Source organism: Cervus elaphus, chromosome 8 (genome assembly GCF_910594005.1).
Source record: "Cervus elaphus chromosome 8, mCerEla1.1, whole genome shotgun sequence".
In the NCBI taxonomy this organism is placed as follows: Eukaryota; Metazoa; Chordata; class Mammalia; order Artiodactyla; family Cervidae; genus Cervus; species Cervus elaphus.
Genome location: NC_057822.1, coordinates 49,200,752 through 49,214,041, shown reverse-complemented (window position 1 = coordinate 49,214,041; position 13,290 = coordinate 49,200,752). Strand labels below are relative to the sequence as shown.

The following is a 13,290-nucleotide window of genomic DNA, read 5'->3' as shown; positions in this document are numbered from 1 at the left end:
TATATACCCATGGACAAAACAAAGTCCCTCCTCTGGTGGAGCTTACATTCTAGTGGGGATAGAGATAGCTACTTCAGAACAAATGTAACATAATTTCAGGATGCGATAAGTGCAAAGGAAACAATAAAACTGGGCAAAGGGATTGAGTGGGGAAAGACAGAGAAGCACTTGGTTAGATTATGGTAGTGAGGCCTCTTTTCAGAGGTTTTGTTTGAGTAGAGATGTAAATCAAGGGCAAGAAAGGGCTGGACAGGGGTGCTGCTATATTATAGAAGACATGGGCCTGGAGGCTTGATTGGCCTGGCTGGCAGCAGAGAACCGTCACTGTCTCCTCTTGGAGTAACCTCCAGCCCCGGTTTGCTGGAGACAGTCCCAGTTCACACCTCTTAGCTAAGCATCAGCAGTAGCGCTTTCACCCTCAGTGGCAGCACCGTTTGCGTGATAAATTACACCATCATGGTATTCATCATGCAACGACCCACAAAGGTGGATTAACCGTCCTGGTAGCAGTAAATAAGATCGGCGAGAAGGAAACTAGAGTCATTACCGAGGATAGTTCAACAGCTTTTAATAAACCAGGCAATTGGAGATAAATGGACCTTGATTTACAGAAAATGCTAGTAACTGAAGGTCACATAATCTTGTTAAGACACAGCTCTGAACCTCTGCTCCCTTGGCCAGAAAGATCAAAAGGCCCTGTATTAAAGTAAACACAAGTCTTCAACTTGGTTTTCAAAGCCTCCTCAATATGCCCTTTTCACTTCCCAGCATCTGTTATAGTTACTTCATAGCCTTGTAACTCTAGTCAGCCAATGAAAAGTGAGCACCACATCAGGTAGTTTCAGAAGAGGTGTGCCTCATTCATAGCGTTCTCATTCCTGCCACAGCCAGTGAGGAGCCAAGTGTTTCTGCCAGTTTTGCTATAAGGTGAAGGAGGGCTACCTGACTCTCATCTGACTTCACATGATCAAGGGGTAATCTCTGTTAGGTTGTCTCTGAGATTTGAGGGTCTGTCTGTTATTTCAGCTAGTATTAAGTACCTTAACAGAGCCACCAATGTGTTCCTCAATATCCCTGTTAAAATCAACACTTTATTCAAGGCCAATATTAAATTTAGATTTAAAAAAAAACCCTCCAATTGCAGGTGAGCAATTTTTTAATATGTATAGCACTCTTTTGGTAATTCTCTTATCGTTTAAATTCTGTCTGAAATATAATTTGTGTATGTATTTATCCTGCTCTCCTATCCTGTTAATCTGTTCCATCTCAGCCTACTAATAATTCAATCTTACAGAGTTGGATAAACTGACCTTAAAACAATTGACTTTATCATAAGAAAAATTACAAATTGGTTAACCAAGCCTTTAAAGAGTAAAGAGAAAGGAATTAGGGCCAAGATGGCAGAGCAGGAAAACCCTGAGATCACCTCCCACCATGGGCACACCAAAATCACAAATAGTTACAGAACTCTCAATGAGAATGACCTGAAGACTTACAGAAACATATTCTGCAAATAAAGATATAAAGAAGAAACCACAATAAGACACAATAAGACATGTATGAGGGACAGAGATGTTACATAGTCAAGACTCATACCCCTGGGCAAGTGACCCACAAAAGGGAGAATAATCTCAACTGCAGAGACTCTCCTGAAGAAACCTCTTTGACCTCTGCATGAGGCTCTCCAGCCCAGAGGTCCAGCACCAGGGAGACAAGCCCCCGGAATGTCTGGCTTTAAAGGCCAGTGTACTTGCTTTGGGGAGAGCCAGAAGGCTCTAAGAAACAGACTTTACTCTTAAAGGATACATGCAAAATCTCACATTCTCCAAGGCCCAGGGAAGAAGCAATAATTTGAAAGGAGCCTAAGTCAGACCCACTTGCTGATACCAGACAGCCTTCCAGAGAGGAAGGAGGCAACTGGGACTCAACTTGGAGACACGGATGCTGGTGACAGCCATTTTGGGGAGCTCATTCTACCATAAGGACATTGGTGCTAGCAAGCAATGTTGTAGAACCCTCCCTCTAGCTTACCAGCACTGGTACACAGCCTCACCCACCAGCAGACTAGATGCCATCAACCCCTTTCAGCTCCCAGACACCTAGAAATTTGGCACTACCCATCAGAGGGGCCCAGGACCTGGACCACTCACCATCAGGCAGACACCAGGTCCCAGATCCTGGACCTTGCATACAGACACACCAAGAACTGGCTTTACCCACCAGGCAGCCAGCATTAGCACTGGGACCTGGCCTCACCCACCAGTGGGGCCAACAGCAACTCTGGGACCCTCAAAGCCAGAGATCCTGAGATGTAACGCCAACCACCAGTGGACCAGCACTAGCAACATTATACTGCCTCATTCAACAGCAAGTGAACACCAGACCCAGGAGCACCCTCAGTCCTGGCACCTTGCCCACAAGCAGGCTGATATTAGCTCTGGGACACCAAGACTTGCAGCCAGCCCCCCTCAAGACCCAACTCCACCCACCAGTGGGCTGGCACTAGCTCCAGGACTGCCTGGAGCTGTGCAACCAGCCTTCTCATGACCCAGCCCTGTCCACCAGTTGCTGGCAGCCTCCATACTTGGAAGGGCCTGGCAACCAAGCAGGCTGGAGTGGAGGTAGTCAGTGGTCAGCCTGCCATGGCAGAAGGGCCCACACAGGGGCACCCTAGAGCACTGCACTCTGGTGACCAGAGATGAGTATGCTGCTGGGCCCCACAGGGCATCTCCTACATAAGGCCACTTCTCCAAGATTGGGGAAAGTATCCAATTTACCAATTATATAGAAATAAAAATACAGAATTAGGCAAAATTAGGGGACAGATGATATAGAGGAATAGATCAACACTAGACGACAGAGTAATGGAAATCACTCAAGCTGAAAAGCAAAAACGTTTTCAATAAGGAGTTTAAGAGATCTCCAGGACAATGTTAAATTTACCAACACTCACATTATAGGGGTCCCAGAATAAAAGAGAAAGAAGAGAACACATCTAAAGACATAATAGCCAAAAACTTTCTTAATGTGGGAAAGGAAATAGACATCCAGGTCGAGGAAGCACAGAGAGTCTCAAACAAGATCAGCCCAAAGAGAGGGCCTTGACATTACACACTGTAAATAAAAATGGGAAAAAAAGTAAAGATAGACAGAATATTAAAAGCATCAAGGGAAAACCAACTAGTTACAGACAAGGGAATTTTCATAAGCCTATTAACTGACTTTTTAACAGAAACTCTGCAGGTCAGAAGAGGGGTGGCCTGATACAGTTAAAGATGAAAAGGGGAAAAAAGCCTACAACCAAGAGTACTCTATGTGGCAGAGTCATCATTCAGATTGAATGAGAGATCAGTTTTACCTACAAGCAAAAACTAAAAAGAGTTCAGCATCACAAAACTGACTTTATAAGAAATGTTAAATATTTCTAAGTGAAATATGAAAATTATGAAAGGAAAAAAATCTCATCGTTAAAGCCAATACACAGTAAAGAAAGATCAACAACTTACAAAATTAGAAGGAAGACTAAAAGGTAAAATAGTGAAATTGAAAGTAATGATAATAGGATAATAGTAGGGAACTTTAAGACCTGACTTAATCAATGGACAGATCATCCAGACAGAAAAAGTAATAAGGAGACATTGGCCTTAAACAATACATTAGACCAGGTGGACTTAATAGATCATATATATAGAACACTCCAACCAAAAGCAGCAGAATACACATTCTTTCCAGTGCATATGGAACATTTGCCAGGATAGATCACATGCTAGGCCACAAAACAAGTTTCTATAACTTAAAGAAGAATGAAATCATATCAAGCATCTTTTCTGATCATAAACTGTAGGAGTCTAGAAATCAACTATAAGGAAAAAAAACTGAAAGAAAACCCCACAAACAGATGGAAGCTAAACAATATGCTACTAAACAACCAATGAGCCACTAAAGAAATCAAAGAGGAAATAAAAAATACCTGGAAACTAATGAAAATGAAAACACAATCCAAAATCTATGAAACACAGAAAAAGCAATTCTAAGAGAGAGGTTTATAGCAATACAAGCCTACCTCAGGAAATAAGAAAACCTCAATCAACAACCTAACCTTATACCTAAAGAATAGAAAAAGAATAACCCAAAATTAGTAGAAGGAAAAAAACCCCAATGATCAGAGCAGAAATATACAAAATAGTTCAGTTGCTCAGTCATGTCCAACTCTTTGTGATCCCATGGACTGCAGCACACCAGGCTTCGCTGTCCATCATCAACTCCCGAAGCCTACTCAAACTCATGTCCATTGCATCAGTGATGCCATCCAACCATCTCATCTTCTGTCCCCTTCTCCTCCTGCCTTCAGTCTTTCCCAGTATCAGGGTCTTTTCCAATGAGTCAGTTCTTCGCATCAGGTGGCAAATGTATTGGAGTTTCAGCTTCAGCATCAGTCCTTCCAATGAATATTCAGGACTGATTTCCTTTAAGATGTACTGATTGGATCTCCTTGCAGTCCAAGGGACTCTCAAGAGTCTTCTCCAACACCACAGTTCAAAAGCATCAACTCTTTGGCACTCAGTTTTCTTTATGGTCCAACTCTCACATCCATACATGACTACTGGAAAAACCATAGCTTTGACTAGACAGACCTTTACAAAACAGAAACAAAAAAAAAAAAAAAATAGAAAGGATCAATGAAACTAAGACTTTTTATCTTTGAAAAGATAAAATTGATCAACCTTTAGCCAAATTCATCAAGAAATATATAAATAAAGGACCAAATAAAATTAGAAATGAAAAATAAGTTATAACTTATACCACAGAAATACAAAGGATCACAAGAGATTACTATGAACTGTTACATGCCAATAAAATGGACACATGCCTAGAAATGTACAATCTCACAAGACTGAATCAGGAAGAAATAGAAAATTTAAACAGACCAATTACCAGTAATGAAACTGAATCAGTGATAAAACAAAAATTCTTCCAAACAAAATTGTGGAATAGGCAGCTTCACAAGCCAATTCTACCAAACATTTAAAGAAGAATCAGCACCCACTTTCTCAAACTATTCCAAAAACTTGCAGAAGGAACACTTTCAAACTCATTCTGAGGCCAGTATCACCCTGATAACCAATCCAGCCAAAGATACCACAAAAAATAAAATTACAGGTCAATATCACTGATGAACATAGACGTAAAAATCCTCATCAAAATTGTAGCAAATCAAATTCAACAATACAGTAAAAGAGTCATATACCATTAATAAGTGGGACTTATCTCGGGGATGCAAGGATAGTTCAGTATTTGCAAAATCAATCAACATGATACACATTAGCAAACTGAATAAAAACCATATGATCATCTCAATAGGCGCAGAAAAAAGTCTTGGACAAAATTCAACATCCATTTATGATAAGATCTCTCAAAGTGGATGCAGAATTAATATAAGTGAAAGTGTTAGTCACTGAGCGATGTCTGACTCTTTGCAACCCTGTGGACTGTAGCCTACCAGGTTCTTCTCTCTATGGAATTCTCCAGGCAAGAATACTGGAGTGGGTTGCCATTCCCTTCTCCAGGGGATCTTCCCAACCCAGGAATCAAACCAAGGTCTCCTGTATTGCAGGTGGATTCTCTACCATCTGGGCCACCAGGGAATATGCCTCAACATAATAAAGGCCATGTATGACAAGCACACAGGTAACATCATACTCAACAGTAAAAAGCTGAAAGAGCTTTCTTTAAGATTAGGAAAAAGACAAGGTTGCCCACTCTCTCCACTTTTATTCCGCATAGTATTGGGAGCTCTAACCACAACAATCAGACAAGAAAAGAAATCCTAATTGGAAAGGAAGAATGGAAACTCACTGTTTGCAGACAAGATGATACTATGTATAGAAAATTGTAAAGATGCTACCAAAAAATTACTAAAACTCAATGAATTTGGTAAAGTTGCAGAATACAAAATTAATACATAAATCTGCTGTTTCTATACACTAAAAAACTATCAGAAAGAGAATTTAAGTAAACAATCCTTTTACAATGCAATGAAAGAATAAAATATACGAGAAAAAATATGAGGAGGCAGAAGACTTGTACTTGGAAACTGCAAGACACTGATAAGAAACTGAAGACAAAGAAATGGAAAGATACAGCATGCTCATGAGTGTGACTGGACCAAACTACCTCTTTTTTGTCAACTCTATCTTAGGCCCACTGTCCAACCCCTTCTCCTTTATACTTGATTAAGCTTTAGCCTAATTCACAAGGAATCTGCCCAAGCCAGATGAATTCCCATTCAACTTTGACCTTTGTCTTCGTCTGATACCTGAAAACTGGAGATGTGTTTTCGCTGACACAGATGGTTAATGGTCATAAGACATCCAAGCGGAGGAAAAATCCCCAGTTCCCATCTGTGCGGACATGCTTCTCTCCAGTAGTCAGACCCTATCTTTAGCTTTAGTCCTTTTAAGCTCCCCTGCACCCTTTCAGTGGTTCTAAGTGCACCTGTGAATGCCACTAGATCATTTGCTCCATATTTCCTGCCTGTGTGTAACTTACCCACATATACTTCCTACCTGCACTTTATGAATTGCCTGCCTCATTTTTCAACCTCAAAGTTTCCTCTCAGTTTATAAGGTATTATTCAGTATCTCTGACTCCCAATATCATGGGTTGGAAGGATTATTTTATGTGGAAACACAAAAGACCCCGAAGAGCTAAAACAATCTAGAGAAAGAACAAAGCTAGAGGTATCACACTCCTTTATTTCAAATTGCACTGTGTGTCTGTTTTTGACTACTGTAGTTTTACAGTGCATTCGATTGAAACAACATTCAATTAATCTACAGCAAAGGAGGCAAAAATATGCAATGGGGAAAGGCAGTCTCTTCAACAAACGATATTAGGAAACTGAACACCTATATGCAAAAGAATCAAACAGGACTACTTTCTCACACAATATAAAAGAAAACTCAAAATGTATTTAAAGACATAAATATAAGATCTGAAACCATAAAACTTCTAGAAGAAAACATAGGTAGCATGCCTTTTCACATCAGTCTTAGTGATATAGATATATAGATATAGATATATATATACATACATAATTTTTTTTTGCTATGTCTCCTCAGGCAAGGGAAACAAAAGCAAAAATAAACAAGTGGAGCTACATCAAACTCAGTTGCTTTTGCACAGCAAAGGAAACTATCAACAAATGGAAGGCTGACCACTTCCAAAATCAGAAAATTTGCTTGTAAATGATATATCCAATAAGAAATTAATATCCAAAATATACAAGGAACTTATAAAACTCAATGCTAAAAAACAAACAACCCAACTTTTAAAATGGGCAGAGGACCTGAATAAACATTTGTCCAAAGAAGATATACAACAGCAAGATCCCCTATGACCCACCTCCGAGAGTAATGGAAATAAAAACAAAAATAAACAAGTGGGACCTAATTAAACTTAAAAGCTTTTGCACAGCAAAGAAAACTATAAACAAGGGGAAAGACAACCCTCAGAATGGGAAAAATAATAGCAAATGAAACAACTGTCAAAGGATTAATTTCAAAAATATACAAGCAGCTCATACAAATCAATACTAGAAAAACAAACAACCCAATCAAAAAGTGGGCAGAAGACCTAAACAGACATTTCTCCAAAGAAGACAGACAGATGGCTAGTAAACAGATGAAAAGATGTTCAACATCACTCATTATTCAGTTCAGTTCAGTTCAGTTGCTCAGTCATGTCTGACTCTTTGTGACCCCATGAACCGCAGCATGCCAGGCCTCCCTGTCCGACACCAACTCCCGGAGTCCACCCAAACCCATGTCCATTGAGTCGGTGACTCCATCTAACCATCTCATCCTCTGCCGTCCCCTTCTCTTCCTGCCTTCAATCTTTCCCAACATCAGGGTCTTTTCAAATGAGTCAGCTCTTCACATCAGGTGGCCAAAATATTGGAGTTTCAGCTTCAACATCAGTCCTTCCAATGAACACCCAGGACTGATTTCCTTTAGGATGGACTGGTTGGATCTCCTGGCAGTCCAAGGGACTCTCAAGAGTCTTCTCCAACACCACAGTTCAAAAGCATCAATTCTTCGGCACTCAGCTTTCTTTATAGTCTAACACTCACATCCATACATGACTACTGGAAAAACCATAGCCTTGACCAGATGGACCTTTGTTGGCAAAGCAATGTCTCTGCTTTTTAATATGCTATCTAGGTTGGTCATAACGTTCCTTCCAAGGAGTAAGCATCTTTTAATTTCATGGCTGCAATCACCATCTGCAGTGATTTTGGAGCCCAAAAAAATAAAGTCACTCATTATTAGAGAAATGCAAATCAAAACTACAATGAGATATTACCTCACACGGTCAGAATGGCCCTCATCAAAAAATCTACAAACAATAAATGCTGGAGAGGGTATGGAGAAAAGGGAACCCTCCTGCACTCTTGGTGGGAATGTAAATTGATATAGCCACTATGAAGAACAGTATGGAGATTCCTTTAAAAACTAGGAATAAAACCACCATATGACCCAGCAGTCCACTCAGAGGCATATACCCTGAGAAAGCCAAAATTGAAAAAGACACATGATGTTCATTGCAGCTTTATTTACAATAGCTAGAACATGGAAGCAGCCTAGATGTCCATTGATGATGAATGGATAAAGAGGCTGGGGTACATATATACAATGGAATATTACTCAGCCAGAAAAAGGAATACATTTGAGTCAGTCCTAATGAGAAAGAGGCTGGGGTACATATATACAATGGAATATTACTCAGCCAGAAAAAGGAATACATTTGAGTCAGTCCTAATGAGAAAGAGGCTGGGGTACATATATACAATGGAATATTACTCAGCCAGAAAAAGGAATACATTTGAGTCAGTCCTAATGAGATGGATGAACCTAGAGTCTCTTGTACAGAGTGAAGTAAGTCAGAAAGAGAAAAACAAATATTATATACTAGCGCCTACATATGGAATCTACAAAGACGGTAGTGAGGAACCTATTTGCAGGGCAGCAGAGGACAGAGATGAGATGCATGGACACAGCAGCAGGGGAGGGAGAAGACGGTGAGATACATGCAGTTGTGTCTCAATAAAATGGGAAGTGACAAAGAAGGGAGTGAAAGAAAACTGCAATGATCTTCAAACAATACTTCCCAGAGAACAAACACCAGATTAGGTGACTGTTTCATGCATACACCATGTTATACCACAAACGACTCTGTTTTCTTTAATCCCCAGTGGGCTACAGGGCTTAAAGGGAAACAAGGGCAAAACATATATGAGCTAAAAGTGCAACGGCTGTCCTCAGAGTGAAAGGCTTCCCTTTGGAGAGAATGAGGATGTAGCAGAAGCTGACAAGTACAGCTGCAAATGATAGAAGGAAAGAAACATAAAGCCCAAGTTCCCTAAAATTTTCATACTGGGACATTCAGGATGAGGTCTATTGCATTAGAGCTACTACAAACGTACAAAACGTCTTGCTTAACCCCAGCCTTGTGTACCAATTCCCATACACCTGACTTCTTAGGATCTCTACAGCATCCCTTTGCACACTAAGCTACCACCCCATTCTCATCAGCACCCCAGGCAGAGGGTGGTGAGGGCCTTCATGTTTTTCTCTGCCCTGCATTGCAGCAAAAAAATTATATATATATATATATTTTATAAATAGTGGCCCTCTGGTAAACCAAAAAGAGCAGCCACACATTAGCCAGAACACCATCTAGCTAAGTAATGCTGATCTTCAGTAACATCAGAGGGGCGAATTTTAAAGAAATATCTACATATTTTCAATGCTGACAAGCGATTCACGAGGTGACTCAGACACAGGCCACTCCTTCCCTCCACTTTGTAACTTCTGAGAGGCTGAACTGAGAATTCCATTGATTTTTCTATCTAGACAACTCCTGCCTCACTTCCTTTCACATCCTCTTGGCCTCACCTCTTGACTTCACATGCGGCTGCAGTGAACAGTTCTGTATTGCCTTCAATTCGTGCAGGAAGAGCGGAGCTTTCCGCTCAGGACAGTATCTTATGCTTTGTGCTGTGAGGCTTCTTTGATGCCATAACATGGGGGCTTCCCCGAAGGCTCAAGTGGTAAAGAATCTGCCTGTGATGCAGGAGACGTGGGTTTGATTCCTGGGCTGGGAAGATTCCCTGGAGAAGGAAATGGCTACCCAACTCCAGTTTTCTTGCCTGGAGAATCCCATGGGCAGAGGAGGCTGGTGGGCTACGGACCGGAGGTCACAAAGGGTCAGACGCGACAGGCATGCATGCACAAGACCCTCAGGGCAGCCCATTCTGCACTCACACATGAGCAGCCGGAATCAGGTGGAATATTAACGTCCTCATAAAAATAAATGGGGGAAAAAAAAAAAAACGTAAGAGGAAAAATAAATAAATTAATTAATTAAATAAAATTTAAAAAAATAATAAAAAATCCTCAGGAGGGACCTGCATCGACACAGGATGACAGCTGATGGGTTAGATGCCACCAGCCTCCACCCTAACCATCCTCAGACGTATGAAGTTCAGGACGATCATCCCAGCTGCCTCATACTGGTTTATCCAAGCTCTACTCTCCCTGACCCTTACTCCTGCGTTCCGGGATCACCTCTGCAACTGCACACACGTCCCATCTCCAGGCTCTTTCAAAGGAGATCATCTAAGACATCAAAAGCAATGCTCTTCTATCCTTCCACCTCTCCCCGCTCTTCCACTCTCTCCTTCCTCCATAAAGGATTTCGGATTCGTGGGAGGGCTCTGAGTGAGGTGGGCAGCCAGGGTGAGTCAGGTCCCCGGCTCTGAGCGGCTGGCAGCTCCCAGTGCTGGGCACCCTCGCTTTTAACAAGGATCATCTCTGAGAGCATGAAGGTCTGTGATGAAAATCATTCGAGGTCTTTCAGAGAGAAAGGCCTTATATGCTCACATACTCACTTGGGCTTAGATGCCTGGGGCTTATTTTCTCATCGACTTTATGGGATGCAAATCCATAACTTTTTAAATAACAGCAACTTCTGCCAGTTGTGAGAACTCCAAACTTTGGGTCATCACACAGTATACTTAAAAGCTCTCTGGATGGGGGGAGCACACAATCCTAGAAGCTGATTTTGGAAAAAAGTGGGTGCTCTACTACAGGGCAAGCGGCCTGTTTCTTTATGACCCAGGGTAATCTGAGTAGCGCTGACTACCCCAGCCCCACTCATAGCACCTTTCTCCCTTCAGTGAAAGAGTCTACTGTCATGGAAGCTATCAGGGTAGAATAGGCTAAAAGAAAAACTGCTGGTAACTTCAGTATTTTCTGCAATCCCTCCCCACACTCACACCCACCACCACTGCCCCCCAGCCCCCCACCCCCGGCCAAAGAAAAAAAAGCTATGTATTGCTAAAACGGCCTGATGGCTCTAATTCTACCATTTGTTCTTCCAAACATTTACAATGTCTATTACTTAAAAACACATCAGTTTTTACCAAAAATTTAAATAAATGCAATCAGTATCTCCCCGTCCAAATCTTTAACATCAGAAAAGTTTGAGTGCAAATCTTAACATTCAAATGAAATTTTTTAAATAAAGGAAATATTTAAGAAATAACTTTCAAATATTACTTCTTAAGAAGACATAAAACTTATATGATACAAAAGAAAACCTGGAAGATACAGTCAAATATGAGCACAGTATAAGGTTTAAATCAGCCAAATAAGCATTTTAAACAATTAAATGCTTCACAGGCTACAAGGGATTATTAATCTCAGCCACTAAATATTTATTCAGTAAGTAAATTTAAATTTAGTTGGTATTTCTAAATCTATAAACTAGTAATATCTTTTTAAACTAGTTGCAATATTATCCCATTTTAAAATTTGTTAAATTTTTAAAGAGAAAAATGTCTATTCCATTTTACATATCTTTGTCTCAACACAGAATATTTTAGATATTTACAAAACTAAAGAGGATGCTATGATTTTATACAACATGGTGTGATAATCTTAACATCATCAATACAAATAGGTTCACAATTAAAACATGTACTTTGAAATGTTGAAGCACATTCACCTAAAATATTTCTTTGGGGTTTTTTTTAATCTGAAAGAATCCTTAATTTCAAAGTATTGGAAATCTTCTCTGTATGAAGCCACTCACATTCCATTTCATAGTTCACTCTGAGATTTTAAAATATGTTCCAAAACAAATAATGTTTGCTTTGAACCTCCAGTCACACACAACTTCCAGGAATCACCAGCCTATAACTCAATGATATTAAACTCAATATAATTATTTGACAGTAAATCTTACTGCAGTAAAATCTAATTTGTCAAGCACTTGATCAGCTGAAAATGTCTCTTAACTAACTTTTCCACAGGAAAACGATAATTTAACATCAAAATCATGAGAAAGAATGCCAGAAGACATAAAACTTATATGATACAAAAGAAAACCTGGAAGATACAGTCAAATATGAGCACAGTATAAGGTTTAAATCAGCCAAATAAGCATTTTAAACAATTAAATGCTTCACAGGCTACAAGGGATTATTAATCTCAGCCACTGAATATTTATTCAGTAAGTAAATTTAAATTTAGTTGGTATTTCTAAATCTATAAACTAGTAATATCTTTTTAAACTAGTTGCAATATTATCCCATTTTAAAATTTGTTAAATTTTTAAAGAGAAAAATGTCTATTCCATTTTACATATCTTTGTCTCAACACAGAATATTTTAGATATTTACAAAACTAAAGAGGATGCTATGATTTTATACAACATGGTGTGATAATCTTAACATCATCAATACAAATAGGTTCACAATTAAAACATGTACTTTGAAATGTTGAAGCACATTCACCTAAAATATTTCTTTGGGGTTTTTTTTAATCTGAAAGAATCCTTAATTTCAAAGTATTGGAAATCTTCTCTGTATGAAGCCACTCACATTCCATTTCATAGTTCACTCTGAGATTTTAAAATATGTTCCAAAACAAATAATGTTTGCTTTGAACCTCCAGTCACACACAACTTCCAGGAATCACCAGCCTATAACTCAATGATATTAAACTCAATATAATTATTTGACAGTAAATCTTACTGCAGTAAAATCTAATTTGTCAAGCACTTGATCAGCTGAAAATGTCTCTTAACTAACTTTTCCACAGGAGAATGATAATTTAACATCAAAATCATGAGAAAGAATGCCAAGATCTAAAAAAATCTCCTGTAGCTAAAAGTGCTAGAAGAGACATCTCTTCAGAAACCAAGTTAGCTGTTATCATTTTAAAC

The 13,290-nt window shown here is 39.5% G+C and overlaps 1 protein-coding gene across 1 annotated transcript in view; it reads right to left on the bottom strand.

Moving 5' to 3' along the window:
* Positions 1 to 13,290, bottom strand: part of DNAH7 (dynein axonemal heavy chain 7) — a 253,080-nt gene that overhangs the window by 234,509 nt on the left and 5,281 nt on the right. The window lies entirely within an intron of this gene.